Source organism: Camponotus floridanus, unplaced genomic scaffold (genome assembly GCF_003227725.1).
Source record: "Camponotus floridanus strain SB8 unplaced genomic scaffold, Cflo_v7.5 scaffold5, whole genome shotgun sequence".
Classification (NCBI taxonomy): Eukaryota; Metazoa; Arthropoda; class Insecta; order Hymenoptera; family Formicidae; genus Camponotus; species Camponotus floridanus.
This window is the reverse complement of record NW_020229658.1, coordinates 3,763,113-3,769,112: the sequence shown is the minus strand read 5'-3', so window position 1 is coordinate 3,769,112 and position 6,000 is coordinate 3,763,113.

Here is a 6,000-nt window from a genome sequence, read left to right as displayed (position 1 = left end):
TCAGCGAATAATAATCGATATAGTAATCTCGTGTATTAAAAAAGACCTGGCAAAACGTGCTTTCACGTAATACGGATCACCTCAATAAGGACGATTATGAACGACGACGGCTTAATAGGTCGAGCTTCGAGGAAAATCGTGCAAGTAAATCCTTTGTCTCGCGCGATATAATGATGTGAAGGAGAAAATATAGCGGCAAAGAGACCGAACGAGAGCATTAGCGTTGCAGCGGCACGACCCTCTACTACGGTTTTCGCTGCATTATTCCGCGCGAAACGGATGCGAGGAAGCATCGCTACGTTCAATGCAATTTCTCCGCGAGGCGAAAACATTATTCGTTGTTTTCGCTGGCAGGATTTAAAGGGGTGAGTTGCGGTGCTCTGTACACGACGAGAGAACGAATGCACGCTCGGATGTCTGCGGTCGAAATTGCATCGTCGACTTTTTCAACTAGTCTACAAATTGCTACCTCTTGAGACCGTACGTACATACATTGAGCGATTATACAAATTGTAACTTCGTATATCTTAGATTCCGGTAATTTATATTACGAACAAAAATGATATCTGCTTATAATCTGTTTCTTCATTTTATGGATAAGAAATCTATAAGTTCTTAAAATACTTTTATAGATTAAAATATATTCTCGTGATGGCAATTATACATATAATTACATATTGAACGTAGTTTGCTATAAAGTAATTGTACATCCAAAAAGAATTAATCTGCAACGATACGCGAATAATTACTCAAATTATATTCCGCAATGAAAAAGCCTGTATCTCTCGTAGACTAGCTCTCACGCGTATTTACAAGATATATGCATACATAGATCAGAATATTACGACCGTGTCTGTACTAAGCTACCTGAGTAAAAGCCGTGTCGGGTAAAGGGGATGACGACGAAGGTTGCCTTTGTTTGGCTGGAGTGCGCGCGTTTCACCAGCTCGAAGTGGCAGTAACGACGGGGTAGAAGAGAACAGAGAGACAGAGACAGACAGAGGGTGGCGATCTCACGTATGCTGCCCGCACTTCTGAACGCAACTCCCGAACGAGCAAAGGAGAAGGAAGGGTTGAAAAGCTCGCACGCAAGTGTGTGTGTGTGCGTGTGTTGTGTGTGTAGGAGCATAATAAAAAGAATATCGCTACGTGACAGACGGTCGGTGTTACCCGTGTGTAGCTCTAACGTTTTATTTATCAGCGCTGATGACTTCGCCGTCCTCGCCTTCATCGAGGGTCGCGATTTTTTTTTTCGGGGTGGAAGCTAAAAGAAGTCCGCTCGTCGTCGCAATCAGGATCGCAGCCATGTCCGCGCATTCATGCTCCTGGCATTCTCTTGTCTACCCGCTACCCATTAGCGTTTCCGAGGATATTTAGAACACGAACTGTTGAATTGCGACTTTCGTCGTGTCAACACGTCGCGGTCGAATGTTTTTCCTCTTTTGTCATTCGTCAAGTATTGACGCAAAAGCAGTATGTAAAGAGGACGATTAAATTACATGTCTGGAAAACATAAGCGGGAAGAATTTAACGACACACAAGCGATCTTTCTCCTTCTCTCTACAAAGAAATAATGAAAAATCTTGTAAGATGAAACGTTTTCATCACATTCTGTATACTTATCTCGCGATTCAATATATAAATATTATTTAAATATTATTTAAATTAATTATATGAATATAAGATATTGAGAGACTGTTATTAAAATAGCGAGTAACATATTTCAAAATTCATGATGCAAAATTTAAATATATAATTTAAATATATGATTTTTCGAGAATGTCTTAAAAATTTGAATATTAGCAGATCAAAGGACACTGCAAAGTTATTATCAATAAATTGATCGAGTTTCCTGAAAAGATAGCGAAAATTCTCGTATATTGGCTCCTTTTGACGATCCCGTTTTGACGGAACTGCATCATCGGGATGCAATCATTCGCTGACATTTCCCACTTTCGCGATATACCCAACCATCTAGCGTGGCACCGCTGAAAAATATTGTCAAGACGGCGTTGAAATATTACACTGTGTCACACCGCAAGAATTGCTGCGCCGTCGACGGTAATCTACCGCTGTCTCCGTGCGCGAACAACGATTCGTATTGCTCGCACGAAGAAAATACTGGCGCGGTGACATTAAACTCTAGGGCAGGTGGAATTCCGTCGTTGAACATAGCAAACTATCCCGATATATCGCCGCTGCATATCCGAGCGCATTAATTCTGGATATGATATACATTCGTTTCCGGTCGCGTATGTAACGATATATATATCGTTCGATATGTCTTTTAATTAATCTTTGCGTCGTTTTTATCGACAATAAGTATCTTTGTAATATCGCGGTCTTTTATTAATTATATGTATTAATTTGGAAAATCAATCTCTCTAATAAATGAGCGTGAAATTACATGCCTAGTTATTTCGATCAATAATTGCTTGATTAAGTTCTCACCGTGTAGCAACGATGCCTATGTTACTGTAATCATCTGCCACAGTTGTGATTTCTTGGCAATGTGCCAATGGACGCACGTGGGGTATTATACCCGCGTTGTTACAAATATATCATTCTAGCTGACATGATATCCCTACGAGAGAGTCACGGCATTAAATCAAATTATTAATTCATTTACTAATGCTCATTTAAGTAATGTCCGCTAAATGTTTGACTTATGATTATCTAGAATTTAAGTATCTTTTTAAACTCTTCTTCCAAGAAAAAAAAGAAAAGATATTTGAAATGCAATCTACGACAAAAAACTTTAGATATTATTATTTATAAATATAAAATACTTTAAAATTATTATAATTATGAATGGAAAATAAATATTTTAATGATATTTTAATAATAAATTATTATACATTATTAATTGAGAATTGCTATTTAATCTTCGAATATTATCAAATTTTTTAATAACGATTCCGTCGTCTTCGATCTTCGAAAAGGCGCACATTGTATCGAACGCGTTATCACGACGATTTGAGGACTATCGAGAACAAGTAGAGCATGTCTCTCTCAGCGCGCACAAGGATACCCAGACGTTCGTATTGCTCCGGAGTGGGTTATCTCAAAGGCAACATCTTCATGCTAGTCACGGGAAATGACTCTCGCAATCTTTCCGTTGAATGCCGGTTGGCAGTCAGCGCGGGCCGAGGCGGACCTCCAGCAGATATTAAATGAAAACATCGAGAGGGAGAGGGAAGCTCTCTTTCACTTCTGCGGATCCATTTAATATTTGCACAGATAGATATCGCAAAGGAACTGTGTCCGTTCTTTTTTCTTCTTCTTTTACCTTCTCGAGATACCGCACAAAAAAGTCGCATACGTCTGCAGAGACGGATCTTCGTAGAAATTAACGAAATACAAACTTTCGGTCCTTATCGAAAGACTTTGCGGCATAATTTGATTGAAAAACAATTATTTTAATAATTTAAAATTATATATTATGTAGAGAATACAAGAAACGATGCTGCTGGAGATTTGTAAAATTATCATGTCACGATTCATGAAAAACTGTCACCGCCCCTGTTACACCAATCTCAATGTTTTCTAAAGCGAGAAAAACGTGGTAACATCGTGAAATGCAGACAGAGATCCAGAGAAATCGCATAAGACCCGAGAGAGATACGCCTTGAAATAATCTCGCCATTTCGCCGTTTCCGTGACCAAACGACCCGTTACCGATCCTCTCCTCGTCGTCAGATAGAGAAGGAGAAAGAGAAGAGAGACGAGTAGATTTTATCGCTATCAATTTACAATACGACTGGCGCATCGTCCGCTCGCGCGCCACACCGCACTTTATGATCTTGCTTTTCCGCGAGCTGCGCCGAACAAAGATCTTATCTAGTCGCTTCCCGATTATTCCCTCGCCTAGAGAGGCCTAGAGGGATCCTTTACTAATTCACACGAGCCTATTGTCCGCTCGAACGACGGCGAGGCTTACCGTCAATAGATGCTGCATCGGGTATCCTCTTGGCCTATCAATCCTTCCATTTTCCGTTCCTCTTCTCTTCCTTGCTCCGAATCCCTTTGGACAACGATGATAGACTCCGAATCCCGAAGCAATCAGATTTAACTCCTATCTTCAAACTCTCATTAGTACATACGGTTGAACGGCCTCCGTTGCTGTTTCCGTGCGAATCAAAATTATAAGCGGATTTAAGAAGCGATCTTGAGATCTCTCTTCGATAGTTGCAAAATTTCCAACAATGCCATTAAAACGAACTTTAGTTTTGACATAAAATATGCATTTTCCGAACTTGCAGGTTTTTATCGTAAAGTATTTTAAGTAAAATAAATTCACGGTCCGAAAAGGCCTCAAGGCTGCTATGAATATTTTAATGGCAGAACTCTGCAAGTGCCTCGAAACTAATTTTTTTGAGAATCAGAAATGTTCATTATAAGCGATTAAAAGTTTCAAGCATGAAATAATAAGATGGTTTTGTATTAAATCCCCTATTTTTTGTTTGAGTTTAAATCAAGTCCGAAAGATTGCTCGAATGATAGATACAAATTTGACGTAATGTATAAATTCAACTGTAAACGTAAATAATCTAATTTCTCTCTCTGATAAATTCATTATCACGTTGTCCATACGCACACATACATACACATAGATAAAACAGTCTTACAGTATTTATATATCCTATACAAAAATATAGGTAAACACATCACGAAAGAAATAAATACGCTTCATTTGCTAGCTGTTGCATTTAATTAACATGATAATTGGCTGACAGAAATAATGAAAATGGATAACTTGTTGATATTACAATCTCAATGAAGTATATATTCTCTGCTCGTAATAAATTAATGCAACTTATTAATGTTATTAATTAGGCAATTCAATTTGTACGTTTCACAGCTCTTCGCGTAATATATAATATAGTTTTATGGTGACAGAAATACATTTTTTGGGGACAGAGCGCTGATTCGTACACATTCACATGTCTGTTGTCGCTTGTTTTAGCATTATTTTTTTCTTTCTTGCGAGATTACAAATACTAGTTGCTATGTATAATTCATGGCAGACGCCATATGATGAATAAGGATAGCATAACCGCACGAGATATATTGCTGTCGCAGATTTCGAAAAGTTTCTGGATCGATTCAGGGACGACGACCTTAAATCTCCCACGCAGTGCGCAAGCACCAGGAAGAACATGTTGGACTACATTTTCAACTGCTGTTGCTAGTTGCATTTTACCTTTTCTGTTTCTTCTCGTACAAAAAGTATTGTAATCTCCATCCGTACGTTCTATTTCGGACTATAATTTTATGTCAGTTTTAGATGTGTGTATGTATATATATATATATATAATGGGATATAAAAAAACTTTCATTTCTCAGCATTTCGCGCATGTTAAAATCCGAAAATTTTAATGTTAAATATGATTATAGTCATGACAAAACTTATGACATGTATAACAAGACAGATTTTTCTTGTTATTTCATCGAGTTTGTTATCTCGAATTTCTGGCGAGCTTTTTTGCTCCGTGCTTCGCACTCTCTATTATTTTTATTTTCTTTTGATATGTCGTGAACTGTCGGAACTGTCGTGGATGATGTGAAATTGTCCTTGTCAGTATCGAAACTACAGCTCAAAATAAGGAACGGATCTCTATTAAAGATTGTTGTGCCTCTCTGCGAGACGCTGACTCTAATATTCCGCACTGTCGCGTTTCAGCATTTTATTCTCCTCCAATGTCGGTATCTTTTTACTTTTCAATTGTTCATAGTATCTGTTCTTCTTGCGCTTATTATTTTAATCTTTTTAGATTTCCTCTTTTCTTTTCCGCGCGGACATTTCTGACAGAATGAGTAGTTTCACAGTGTAAAAAATGTACATGAGTTATTGGGATTTATATCAACAGTTAGAGTTAGTGGTGCATGTCATCATCACGATCTTTAAAAACATGACAGATAAAAATGTGTGAATAATGTCTATTTACATATGTTCTGTATTTACACTAGTTAACTAGTAATTTTTAAAACAAATGGTAG